The 14,329-nt window shown below is 39.6% G+C and overlaps 1 long non-coding RNA gene across 1 annotated transcript in view; it reads left to right on the top strand.

The window, feature by feature from the left end:
* The window catches only part of LOC136867158 (uncharacterized), a 60,732-nt gene extending 47,367 nt beyond the window's left edge, over positions 1 to 13,365 (top strand). The window contains exon 3 of the long non-coding RNA XR_010859628.2: positions 9,010 to 13,365. This is a non-coding gene — a long non-coding RNA (uncharacterized lncRNA). The remainder of the gene's footprint in view (positions 1 to 9,009) is intronic.
* The last annotated feature ends 964 nt before the right edge of the window (positions 13,366 to 14,329 follow it).

Genomic DNA, 14,329 nt, shown 5'->3' with positions numbered 1-14,329 from the left:
TGAAAGGTGTCCCAGGTGCTCTCAACTTGGGAGCGTGGGTTGGTAACCACGAGGCTCTAAGCTGAGTCCTGGCATTGCTTCCACTTACTTGTGCCAGGCTTCTCACTTTCATCTATCCTGTCTGACCTCTCTTGGTCAACTCTTGTTCTTTCCCGACCCCGATGGTGATAGAGCATTCAAAGCCTAGGGAGTCATTCATTTTCACGCCCTTCGTGGTCCTTGCCTTTCTTCGTCCGTTACTTCATTTTTCGAAGTGACGAATCCCTTCTTTTCTCTCTCTCTACCCTCTGTGGGTGGGGGATGCAGACGAAGAATACGCCCACGGTATCCCCTCCCTGCCGTAAGAGCCGAGTAAAAGGGGCGACCAAGGGATGGTTGTATTAGAACCATGAAACTACTTGTGATTAGTTCTATCACGCGGGGAACACCACTTATTGCCTTTACTTGCGAGTAGTACCGCTATGTTAGGTACACAATAGGTTTATGATTAGTAGCAACAGAGGGTGAATCAGTATGGCTAGTACCATTGTGAGAAACACCACGGGTCTGGGCGATGGCTGTGTTTAGTATCACTATATCAGCGACGCCGTGGGTCTGCGTTGTCTGTGATTAGTACCCACTATGTTAGGAACACCACGGGAATATCGACAGTTTTTTTTTCTAATTCACTATACGTGTGCTTTTTCAAATACAACACCGGAGTAAAATTCCTTCAATTTGGGGTATTTAAGTAGTAATAAATGCAGGTACTGCTCCGCGTTGTACTTCTCAGCTGAAGAAAAGTTCGTCTATGTTGTTCAAATAAAAATTGAAATTGTCTAAGAATCTTATGCCATATGACTTAAAAAGATTTATTCATAGGGAATAATGAACAGTCCCACAATTTCAGGGATAACATTCGTCAGTATAACAACGCACTAGCCTCCGTCTCTTTTGGAGCATAGGCCCTATATAAAATTAACTTTCTGTCATGGACCTTTTTGCTTTAAAATTCAAGGCGTAGTACATCATTATATTTCATCTTTATGCCATCGCAATGCAAGAAACCCTTCCTATGGGCAGTTATATGTTTTAGAATTTTCTGAAGCTAACTAATTCCGACTTGGAAATGCACCAAATAGTTCCTGAAGATGTTAAGTCACTGTAACCCTTACATTTGGTCATGAAAATATACGTGAGGAGAAATGGCTTCCAGAGAGATCCCCGGAGGTATAACAATCCTACGTGTTCTGAAGTAGCAGCTGTTTTAGAGTCATCCGATGGTGCTCCACCCTCTCACAGGCACATTGCCGTTTATGCTAACAGAATAGGCCTACACTTAAAAATATAGATTCTGACAGTACGTATTGTAATCCTATGACCTACATACTTAGGCCATGTGGGGAGATAGGATGGTATATTTCAATGCCAGCTGGAGGAGAGCGGAAAACTAAAATCTATCACTGAGAGAATATATTTCATACAGACTTCAAGTCAGGGGTCATTCACCCACAGGACACTTTAATCCTGTTATTAATGCAGGGAAATTAACTAAACAATTGATTGTTGATTATTATTGTTGCATCGAAGGTGACAGGCTGAAATTTGTCCGTAATCAACAGACATGACTGCGAGTAGACACGTACGCGGGTTTAGTGGACGCACTGCATGTAAGAGCTGTAAATGGGAATGTTCACCTTCTTCTTTTTCGATAAGCCCTCGAAATATGATGTAAAATTACCAGGATGCACTGGCAATGGTAAGAAAATTTGGAAACCCAACAATAGGTCCTATATCACCGTCCGTTTATTCCGTGCAAAACTGACAGAACTGTTACTTTTATTAAACCGAACACAAATATTTGATGAAATAAAGACTTTTTTTTTTGTATACTGTTGAATTTCAAAAGAGAGGTTTGCCGCATATCTATTTGTTGCTGTGCCTAAAAGAAAATTCTACATCCTTTCTACATTCTAGATCCTTCCCAACAGAACAAGGATGGCCGAGGCCACCGTAACTCAATTGGTAGAGCAACCGACGCGAAATCGGGAGGTTGTGGGTTCGGATCCCACTGGTGTCCGGTTGGCCATTTTTGTTCTGTACTTAACATCTCTTCAACACGTACTATATGTACGTAACACGACCTAATACGTTGAAAGTCTGTTTCTATTAGAAAATTATAAGTTCAGGGACATCTCAGATACTGACAAACTCATTTCTGTGGAAGTACACGATCCCAGTGATACTACCTCATAAAATGTAGTGAAGTCTTATATGGTACATGGGCCTTGCGGTAATCTCAATCCCAATTCTATTTGTATGGAAGACAGAAAGTGTACAAAGGACTTCCCAAAGGATTTCATGACTGAAACAAAGGATAATGTGAACGGCTAACCATGTATCGAAGGCAGGATAATGGCAGCACTATTATCAAACGCAATCAAGTTAATGACGTGAAAGTACAATCGTCTAATGTACCTTATAATCCTTTCCTTTTATTGTACTTTCTTGCTCATATTGATGTAGAGATTCTTGCAAGTTTTAAGAGCATAACGTAAATATTTAAAAAGGACATGCCTGCATCAATCTACAAATAACAACCGAAGATGGTTTACTGCACCATGATGAAATATCTAGCTTTCTGAGCACCCGATATGTAAGTCCCAGAGAAGCTGCTTATAGAATATTTTCCTATCCTATGCACGAACAATCTCATACTGTAGTTCACTTACCTGTTCAGGCGAACAGCAGGTGTATTTTTGTAATGATAATGCCGCTGAGCTTTACTTCGAGTAGAATTGAAAAGCACAGAACTGATTGCACGGTTTAATTTAAATAAGAATCCGACGACAAGAAGTCCCTGCATATACCCCGAAACGCCAGTTCATTACTTTGGGAAAGTAATAAACGCATCTGGAAAAATGAGTGAAGTCTGGGAAATTAATAGGTAGAATGTTCAACATTTGTCCAGTGGAATCTGAAAAATATCACCTTCGCTTGCTGTTACTTCATGTAATAGGTGCCACTTGTTTACAAGATACGAAGACAGTAATATTGTATGCTATTCTACATTCAAGGAAGCAGAAATTGAACTTATTATCTGCGTCTGAAGAGAAGTCGCGGCAGTTTATAGGCACGCCACCAGTAACAGACACTACACTAAGCTACAAACTTCAGTCGTGATTTTGAAAAAATATTTTTAGTAGTTTTATTCAGGACCGTGCTGAACGGCATCGTTGTCTACGTGAAGCATCAGTTTTTGAAGTGTCATTTCAGTATTGAGATAATTATTTTCTTTCATTTGTATATTTCAGCCACCATCGAATTCAATTGATTGGGATACTTTTAAAGATCCTCTTAGTGAAGTTTACCTATGTCTTCACACCGGCAAACAGCTTATCAACTGACCCTCCGCAATATCAGTAAGTGGACAAAATTACATGGTTTTTATCTTTCAGCTTTCGGGTTGCTAGTTATCAGTGACTTACACGTACTGAAACGAATGAATCTTCCATGCTTTCAGATAATGATTATGCCTCAATTATTCAGAAAGTAAATGATGAACAAAGATTCATCGTAAATGAAATTATTCACGCTGAGCAAGGGAACAATACGAATAAAAGTAATGCGTACTTTATAGCCGGTTTTGGCGGTACTGGCAAGCCGTTCGTGAAACATTGTCTCATAAAAAGTGCACTGATTTGGGTTTAGAAGTGATACCAGTGGCGCGGACTGGAACTGCTGCCATGTTATTACCCAACGGCCGTACGGAACACAGCAGATTTAAGTTGCCGCTGATATTACACGAAACTTCTGCCTCATCTTTAAAAATGAGCAGACGATATGTCAACAAGACTGATTATATGGGATGATGCACCAATGATTAATGTGCATACCTTGATTCGCGTAAGCAGACTTTCGAAAGACATCATGGGTATTCCATCTCTTTTGAAGGGAAATTTATTGTTCTAGGTGGAGATTTTAGACAGTTTTGTATGTTGTTGCGCATGCTTCTAAAGAAGCTGTTACCGGGCGAGTTGGCCGTGCGCGTAGAGGCGCGCGGCTGTGAGCTTGCATCCGGGAGATAGTAGGTTCGAATCCCATTATCGGCAGCCCTGAAGATGGTTTTCCGTGGTTTCCCATTTTCACACCAGGCAAATGCTGGGGCTGTACCTTAATTAAGGCCACGGCCGCTTCCTTCCAACTCCTAGGCCTTCCTATCCCATCGTCGCCATAAGACCTACCTGTGTCGGTGCGACGTAAAGCAACTAGCAAAAAAAGAAGCTGTTATTCAAAACTGTATTAAATGTTCTCCTTTTTGGCCAGAATTTAAAATATATCATGTTTAAAAAATAAGAGCAAGACCAGAAGAATTAGACTTTGCTGACCTTTTGCTGAAAATTGTGATGTAGAATTATCCTTCAGTGAATAATGAATCGCCAATGCAATCTGTTCTTGATTTACCACCCTGTATCGAGCAAGACATCGTCTCCAAAATTTTGGGGAATAAATTTGAGTCACTATAACATGCTATAATTTTGTCCAAAATTGCCATTCTTCCTCTTAAAGTGAACACTGTGATCAAATCAATTCTAAAGTTACAGGTCTTCTACCCAGAACGGCCAGGAAGTACGCCAGTGCAAATAACTTAATTAGTGAAGATGAAAATGAAACTCTCCAATTTCCCATATAGCTTCTGAACAGCTTACAATTAAGTGCCTTGCCTCCTTTGTCCTTAAATTAAAACCTGGAACAATTATTGTAATGTTATTACAGTTACATTAAATGGAACAAGATTAATTGTACGAAAAATGCTTGACAGTTGTTTGGATCTCTAAATAATTGCGGGGTTAAGTGTTGGGCAGATAGTTTTGGTTCCTAGAATTGGTTTAACAATATCTGACACTGCTCTTCCATTTAATTTTAAGACGCCAGTTTTCTATTCGCCTTGCATTCAGTATGACGTTTAACAAACATCAAGGACAGACTTTAGACCGTATTTAACCGTGGCCAGTTGTATATAGCCATCGGCCGTAGCCGTGTTGAAACACCGGATCCCGTGAGATCTCCGAAGTTAAGCAACATTGGGCGTGGTCAGGGCGCTGTTGGTCGGGGGTAAGGGAATGGAGGAGCGGAAAGGACTGTCCACCCTACCGTACGTAAACTCCGGCTCAGGCACAGCTCTGCGGAGGTTCGAACCTACATTCGAGTACAATACACCCTTACCTTAGTTGTACATAGCAATGTCTCCAGTTCGATCATTTGAGAGTCTGAAAGTACAAATAGTGCCAGCGAGCCATAAGACAATAAATATAGTGTTTAAGGAGGTGCTCTAACACTTCTACATTTCAGATATTGGACCTACATTTCTCTGCAAATAGGTACTACATACTTTAGGCTATAAGTTAAATTCTGGAGTCTGTATTTCGCCACTCCAAACTGCATGTAAATGTAGCAAATGCTGTCACTCAAAGGTTTGTAAGTGCCAGAAAAATATACTGTAGAGAACCACGGACTTAGTATTCAGTTGAAGTTCAACGGGTTCAGCCTAGTCTATATATTAAGAGAGTTTACTAAAATCAGCTTTGGCAAATCCGTCCGTCCGTTCTACTGGACCAATTTGACCGAGTTCGATAGCTGCAGTCGGGAAATAGTGGGTTCGAGCCCCACTGTCGGTAGCCCTAAAGATGGTTTTCCGTGGTTTCTCATTTTCACACCGGGCAAATGCCGGGGCTGTACCTTAATTGAGGCCACGGCCGCTTTCTTCCACTTCCTAGACCTTTCCTATCCCATTGTCACCATAAAACATATCTGTGTCGGTGCGACGTTAAGCAAAATAGCAAAAAAAAAAAAAAAAAAGACCAATTTGCTTCATTTTTGTTTTTTTATCTCCAGAATTACCTGTCGGTTAATCATGAGACATTGATACGTCTTTAAGTTTAGCCAACTTTGAGTAATCATAAAATCAAATAATTAAATGATAACTCCAATAGGTGCAGGCGAGTGCTTGCCCTAACTCGCAATACATTCTGTACTTAGCAGATTGCTAAGCGACTAACACTTTCATTAATATTCCGATGTGTATGATTTTTCATCCTTAGTAACGTCAATGTATACAGTCATGTTTGATTATTACCTTTCAAGCCAGAGAGTATACACTTCCTCTGATCACGGAAGAATGCTATTCCCTACTAGATACTGTTTTGTTCTCTAACCTTTCCCAGCTTCCAGGTATAATCAACATAGGCTATGGCAGAGCATTCCTAATAACTTACATGCTGCTAAGAGAAAAATGTCTACGTACAGACAGACCACATTCTGACATACGCCGTAGACATAATGTGGGAACACCTATCGAAGGATGACCTAGTTACACTAGAAAGAGTGAAGGCCATGCATCTTTTAAAACATTATCTGCCTGGAAAAAGCGCTCCTTCGAAATATTTTCAAAAACACCCTAACACCATTTTAAAGATACCTACCTCTCTTAGGGGCCATTTTCCTATATTTATCTCCATTGATGAGAATATAGGCCATACAATTTTTGATCCCGCTATAAACTATTAATACAGGTATGAAAGGTCACAAAACGGCTTCGATTTCGAATTGTTCCAGAGGTATCTTGATCACAGTGAATACATATTCTTTATTTACAGAGAGTCTTCAAAGGATTCTGATCAAAGACACAACTAACACAAAAGTTCTGAATAAAATTATTTGATGGTATATTCCTTATATTTCTGACGAAGTGATATTTAATATCAAATTTACTTTGTAATTTGTATTTGAATTTCTAAATGAACTTTGAATGTTAAAATACACTCTTAGTTATTTTCAGTAATTATGACTAATGGGAATGATCACATGTCATAATTTATAAAATGAGTACTACACTGAAAGTGTTATTTCAGTATTTTCTTAAATTATGACATTAATGCAGTCCCAGTGCGCGCGCGCAGCCTCTGGCCTCTATCGGGTGCTAGAGATCTGTTTCGGTGGCTAGCGTCATGCGACATTTCCGGATTTAGCCTTGTTAAAATGGGAGACAATTCGCAGGTGGCGCTCCTAAGGGCGTGACCTGGAAATTCGCATTAAATTCAAATATCAATTGAAATGCATATACGGAAATGGATAAATAAATTACGCCTAGAAAGAGTTATTAACATATTAAGTTCAAAGTTGGTAAAGCAATTCTGGAAAAATGAATGAGATTTTGTTTTTGTTTTTGCTATTTGCTTAACGTCACACCGACACAGATAGGTCTTATGGCGACGATAGGACAGGAAAGGGCTAGGCGTGGGAAGGAAGCGGCCGTGGTCTTAATTAAGGTACAGCCCCAGCATTTGCCTGGTGTGAAAATGGGAAACCACGGAAAACCATCTTCAGGGCTGCCGACAGTGGGGTTCGAACCTACTATCTCCCGAATACTGGCCGCACTTATGCGACTGCAGCTATCGAGCTTGGTGAGAAAATTATTTAAGACTGAAAGACTGAAATTAGACATATAATGAAGATGTGAAATGGACTGCTGTGAAAGGGTTCGATCTTTCATTTATGCATTACTTTTTAGCTTGAGCATTCCTGCCTGAATTTCCACGGTTAGATTTGTCTGTCTGTCACACGGTGGTCCCGGGCTCGATTCCCGGCCGGGTCAGAATTTTTTAATTGTATATGATTAATATCCCTGGCCTAGGGACTGGGTGTTTGTGTCGTCCTTAACGTACCTTTCCTCACATTCAACACTCTACACTTCCGCAATTCCACTTACACGCAGGTTCCTCTCAAATGGTGAAAATAGTGGCATAAGATCTATAGAGGTCGACGCCACGAACAAATATCATTAAAAAACATTGTATCATCACATTAAGACACTTGTCAATAAAAATATTGGCACTTGCTTACACACACTGAATTAACATTTAAGACTTGGACAATTTTCCTCTTAACTGGAAGCCTACTAACAGAAAGAAAATGTATAACTTTAGCCTCAAAAACATTCAAAATTTCCCTATAAGCAATACTTGCCATTACATTAGGGTAAAGCTAATTTATGTCATAATTTTGTTTCACCGAGCTCGATAGCTGCAGTCGCTTAAGTGCAGCCAGTATCCAGTATTCGGGAAATCGTGAGTTCGAACCCCAATGTCGGCAGCCCTGAAGATGGTTTTCCGTAGTTTCCCCATTTTCACACCAGGCAAATGCTGGGGCTGTACCTTAATTAAGGCCACGTCCACTTCTTTCCCAGTCCTAGCCCTTCCGTGTCCCATCGTCGCCATAAGACATACCTATGTCGGTGCGACGTAAAGCCAATTGCGAAGTAGCATTTTGTTTCAACCAAATATGTACATTTCTTAAGTCACCCATATTTTCTTCACTGCTTGACAACGCATTATGGCATTTCAAATGGGGTAACTTGGAACACACGCAGCCACACGCATATGCATTTTCCTGAATTACATCAAAACCCACAGATCACACCTACAACAACATATCGGTATTCAAAGTTAACTGCTGCACTATACAATTACCTAAATTCATAGATCGTAATATTTACAAATAAAACTCTCAGAACATCCACTTTTGAACCACACGAAGAAGCACCTGTTACTGAAATAATTCTATTGGCTCAGTGGAAGACACGCCATACTACAAAGTGCGCGAATGTCACTGCGCAACACTCTTCAAACCATTTTGCCAGCTGTGTTCCACAGATGGTGTCTTTTTGTTTGCAAGGAGTTTCCCACGCAACGGCCTCTTCACTTTCGGAATGAGATTGAAGTCACGCGGACTAAGATATACGAACGCTGCTTGACTTTGGTTACTTCCATTATACACCACTGATATCAGACAACCGACAAGGATCATGTGACATACTTTCAAATGTGTATTGATGTTTAACGTTGGCACATTCTCGGAAATTGAGGATTGTTGCCATGAGTTCTGAATCAGGGTGCGTGTGTGTGCACGCAACTTAAATTTGTAGATCCTGCTTGGAACTTTTCCTAATTTAACTTTTATTTCTCTTTCCAGGTCAAGGAGATGTGAATGTCTTGCGTAACATCAGATGGCAACGCGGTTTGATAGATGTTGAAATGGAAATGGCAATACAGTTTTTTCTGAGAATAGATGTAATACTGGGTGAGACAGAGCAACTTGCTTATTTACAAATTCAATTTAAAAAGAAGTAATGCAGATTTATATTTAATTCTTTAAACACCATCAAGTACAACATTTACATTTTACGTTTACACAGTTTTAAAGATGATATCAGGCAGATAGTGTCCATTATTCTCAATAAACTGCATTAATATAACTCGGAAGTTTCGTTCAATTCTTTCCAGCATATAGACAGGTATGTTAGTGACAGCATGACGAATGTTATTTTTCAGGTGAGGAGGACCGTTGTAAACAACTTTTAAGATAGCACCATAAAAAATAGTTGCAGGGGGCTAAATTAGGCGACCATGCAGGCCAGTGTAAATCGCCCGTTAAGGAGATGAGGCGTCGAGGGATGTGTTGCTGCAAAACAGTCACGCGCTGTGTGTGCCGTGAGACCGTCCTGCTAGAACCATACATCTCCCACATCCATCGCATTAAGTGATGGTAGGAAAAACTCGTGAATCATGTGGGCATTATGGGTAGCAGTTACCGACACTGCCCGTTCGTTTACTTCAAAAAGCCGTGGACCAATTATTCCAACTCGCAATAGTGCACACCAAACAGATAGACAGATAGATAGGTGGATATGGTTTAGTTTAACTGACAAAGTTAGAGACACGTGTCCCTGTCTTACACTTAACCAGTGAAATACATCAATAACATAAAATAAAAATATTAAAATACTGAAGAAATGAAAAAAAAGGACAAACAAATTACTATGCTACTGTGGTATCCTACTTCACATAAAATATATATTATAAAACACAATATAAATTAACATTTTGCTTCCTAAGTACAATAATATAGTACCTATGATGAAATTAACATACAACGAATTACAATAATAATATTAAAATAATTTTTATTATATCACATTGACGAATGTTACAGTTTTTTCTTGTTATTACTGTGGGTGAAAAACATACAAAATGGGGATCGGGATAAGGATAACTACGCAGGGAACCACCGCTGAGTACTCACAAACACTGTTGATGAATGCTATAATAATAAGAAGAAAGACCAGGAGGAGGAGAAGAAGAAGAAAACTGTCGCACTACGAGCTCGTTTCATAGAGATATTTTGAGCACCTTTTAAATCGTCCGTGGTTTGGTATTCCTCTGACCTCTTGCGGAAGGAAGTTCCATTTATGGCTGGCGCAACAGTGAAGGAATTGTTGTAGGTTGAGGATTTATGCTTAGGAATAGCGCGCAATGGTGTTTTTATCATGGTGTTCAGAAAGGCTATGAAATCGTTCATACAGGTAAGATGGGGATTGTAAGACAACGATTCGGTGCAATGAAGTCAGGGTATGCAGCTTGCGTCTGTCTTCAAGGCGTAGCCATCCGAGGTCGACGTAAGACTGGGTAACATGATGTGAAAATTTGAGATTTCATATATAACACAGGCATTCTGTGCACGTTGCAGTTTATCTCGAAGCTCAGTTTTCGCGTCTTTGTAAACTATGTCACAATAATCGAATATTGGAAAAACGAGGGTTTCTACTAGAACGGGAAAGTAAATTTGGAATTGTTTAATGTGTGCAGCATGGCAAAAACTTGTCTACTCACAGATATTGTCTGATCCGTCTACGAGAGGTGCTGATCAATGATAACTCCGAGATATTTTTTACGCTCTTTCAAAAGGACAAAGCTTGGTTTTGAAGTCGTACGTCAGGGATGGACATGCGGTAATTACTGGAAATAAGTCTTGGGTGGGCAGTTGGAATGGTTTGGGATATTTTGGGTTTAAAATAAGTCCATGCTGGGAAGACCATTTCCTTATGGCCTCTAGATCCATGTTAATTTGCTCGATTGCTGTCGAAACGTCTGTTGGTTTTGCATGGATGTACAATTGTACGTCGTTGGCATAAATGTGACGTTTACAGTGTGTCAACTGTTTAGCTAGTTCGTTGATATAGACAGAAAATAGCAAGGGAGCTAGAGTGGATCCTTGTGGTACATCTGTTCTCACATATTGCCACGAAAAAAATGTACCATGATTGACGACACATTGTTGACTTTCGTGTAAATAGGCAATAAAGTTTGGATAGGAGCAACTCAAGGTCTACAGAGTCAAATGCTTTGCTGAAGTCCAATGATACTAGAATTGTCAGTTTTTGCTCATCAGTAGCCTGACTTATATCGTCAGTCATGCTTCGTAAGGCAATACATGTACTGTGATTGCGTCGGAAACCTGTCTGGCGTGAGTCTAGTAGGTCGTGGTCGTTCAGATAGTTTGCGATTTGATTTCGAGTCCCTTAGCTACTATTGATAGTATATTAATAGGTATATAGTCACTGTTTAGTCTAGGAGATTTTGTCTTCTGTAAAGGATGTTCCAGGGCCATTTTCCAGACAGTTGGAAATACACTGTTATGAAAGGAGAAGTTGCATATGAATGTCAATACTGGAATAATAGCGTCGATAATTTTCTTTAGCATTATAATACATATGTTGTCCACCCCTGTGGATTTAGTTTTAATTCGCAAGATAGCCGCTTTCACCTGTAGGGGTGAGACATAACTTAAGTAAAATTTGTCTCTGCCCACGTGTGGTGTGTTGTATTTGCACTCAAAAGATTTTCTTTTGCTTCTTCGTTTAATTGTACATCGCACATCACATCATAATAAAGATACGAAGTGATTATTCAATTCCTTGTCCGGTTTATTTAGTCCAAATTGGCGGATTGACTTCCATAAAGTAGCGCGTCTTACGTCAGGTTTTATGAGGTAATGAGCATACCGTAGTCGAGCGTTTCTTACTGGCTGAATCGTTTTATTACATAGTCGTTTGTAATAGTTAAGTTTTCCTCTGTCGGATAACGTTTATATTTCCTATGTACTGCATCCTGCTTAGCTCTAATATCATCATTTAGCCGCTGGGAGAGTCTCTTACAGACGCGTGATGTTCGTAGAGGGGCATGTTTGTAAAAAATAGGCAGTATCGTGTTATTGAAAGTGGCAACCATGTCGTCAATATTAGCTTTATGAATTAACTCGTGCCAAGGCATTGAAAAGCGTCCTCCAACAATTTTTCGTTGTCAATACGGCTATAGTCTCTGTAAGCCACGTACTTAGGTTTATATTTGGGGCATTGAAGTTCGAAAGTCATAAAGATCATGTCATTGGCTGAGCGTCCGGAAGCAGATGTATGGCCGTGATGTAATACTCAGTCAGGGCTGCTCATTACTATTAGGTTCAGTAGTGTATGTGAAATTTTAGTGCGGCGAGTGGGAGAAAGTGGGAGTATCGCCATACTGCATGCCTGAAACGTATTCAATAGATGGTGGTTTTGGAAGATTCTGGATCTAGAAGGTTTGTATCGAAGTCTCCCAACATTATGAAATGTTCGTACATAGGTAACGGTCTGTTAAGATCAGTCTCTTAAGTCATTCAGACGGCGAGCTTTAGGCGGTTTGTATACAACATCTACCAAGCATTTCACAGTAGAGACCAGTATCTCCATGAACATATACTCAGGTTTTCGCTCATACTGTTGAGGCGACTGACAGATCATTTGAGGTTTGAGGCTGATGAAGTAGTCTGGGGTTCACGGAGCTCTAATAGTGAATATTATGCTTATTTACATATCCCAAAATATGGAAATGAGCCTCATCACTGAAGGAATCAAATGTATCGTGTGGCATGCCAAGAAGTGCACCTTGGCCGTTTTTAGGGATGAAGTGTTAGTTTTTACGAAGGATTCATTCACAGAATGAACAGACAACCTAACGGCAGCTGCATGTTTGCGGGCAGAGCGCTCAGGGGATTGCACAATATAATGCCTTACTATGTCAATGCTTTGGGGTGACCTTGTTGTTCGTGGAAGTCCAGGTTATTATTTTCTCATCACCAGTTTCCCTGAAGTTGTTTACCCATGAAACAATTACTCCCGATCAGGAACACAACCCCGGGGCTCAATATTGAAATGGGTAAGAAACGCATGTTGCATTGTGATGCTTGAGCGACTGTTCGAAAAGTAGGCCTCGACAGCATATGCACGCTCCACCTTCGTCCACTCCAAGATGCTCACCAAACCAAGCAGAGCGATAACTTTACGCCCCGCCCTCTCGAATGTGCCTAACCCCACCCTTTTTGGAACAACCGCCGCTTCAGTGCGCCAAATTCAAATAAGCAAGTTCCTCTGCCCCACCCTGTTCTAAAGCAATCTGTACTTACATTAAATAAATATTTATACTGTATGTCATTGTAATAAAACAGAAAACTGCACATGCTAAATTTCATTCAAAAATCTAGTATTCTAATTACTCCCATTATAAAATTTCACTTTGATATGCACCAATTGAGAATATTAATTTTTGGAAAAGATAGTGTTCCAACTACTGAGAACACTATCATGCTAGATTTTAATGATGAGTCTGAAATAAACTTTGAAAATAGTCATATTTTTTAATCAAACAAGTTGATTTTAGTAGTATCTTGTATAGTGACCTAATTTAAAATGAAAAAAAATACAGTGCATTTTGTTCAGAAACTGTTACAGGCCAAAACTTATAAATCTAAAATTAACTGATTTGAGCATGGCTCACTTTCTTCAATGGTTAAAAGTATCCTGTACGAACACATTTCCAACATTAATTATGAAACAGTTGTTAAAGACAAAGACAAGACAAGCAGTAAAGACAAATTAACACTTTTCCGTGAGATTTCTGAACGTGTTTGGCAGTAAGTGTTTATTATCTTCATGTAAAGCTCTCAGAGCGGTATATTGGATTGTACTTTCTCACACATGGTTGAGAGACCGCTAAAACATAAACATGTGCAGTAAGAAGCAACAAAAGTGTTTTTTTAATGCATACGAGGCAAACGTCATTATAAATTTAATTTCAAACTGTGCGAGTGTGCTTGAAAAATGAAACAAGGGATGGTTAAATCACAACATTCAATACCGTACATTGCTATATGAATGCAATCTAAGGCTCCTACAACACCGGGAAAAGTTAGAACTTATATGTCCTGAATGATTTCCGGGCATTATTTTACTGTGGGAAAAATATATTGATGATGCAGTAGCAGCGGAAATTCTTTGCCCAATTATTCTACACACTCTTGCCTTGCACTCATGAGCATAGTCACCTACAATTACATGAAAAGAGTGTGAAGCATAATACCTAAGAACTATAAGAAACTGTTGCACTGTTTCTATATGTGTGAAACTCTAACCTAGGCTATT

This window comes from Anabrus simplex, chromosome 3, assembly GCF_040414725.1.
Source record: "Anabrus simplex isolate iqAnaSimp1 chromosome 3, ASM4041472v1, whole genome shotgun sequence".
NCBI classification, from domain to species: Eukaryota; Metazoa; Arthropoda; class Insecta; order Orthoptera; family Tettigoniidae; genus Anabrus; species Anabrus simplex.
This window is presented reverse-complemented; position numbering and strand designations above follow the sequence as displayed.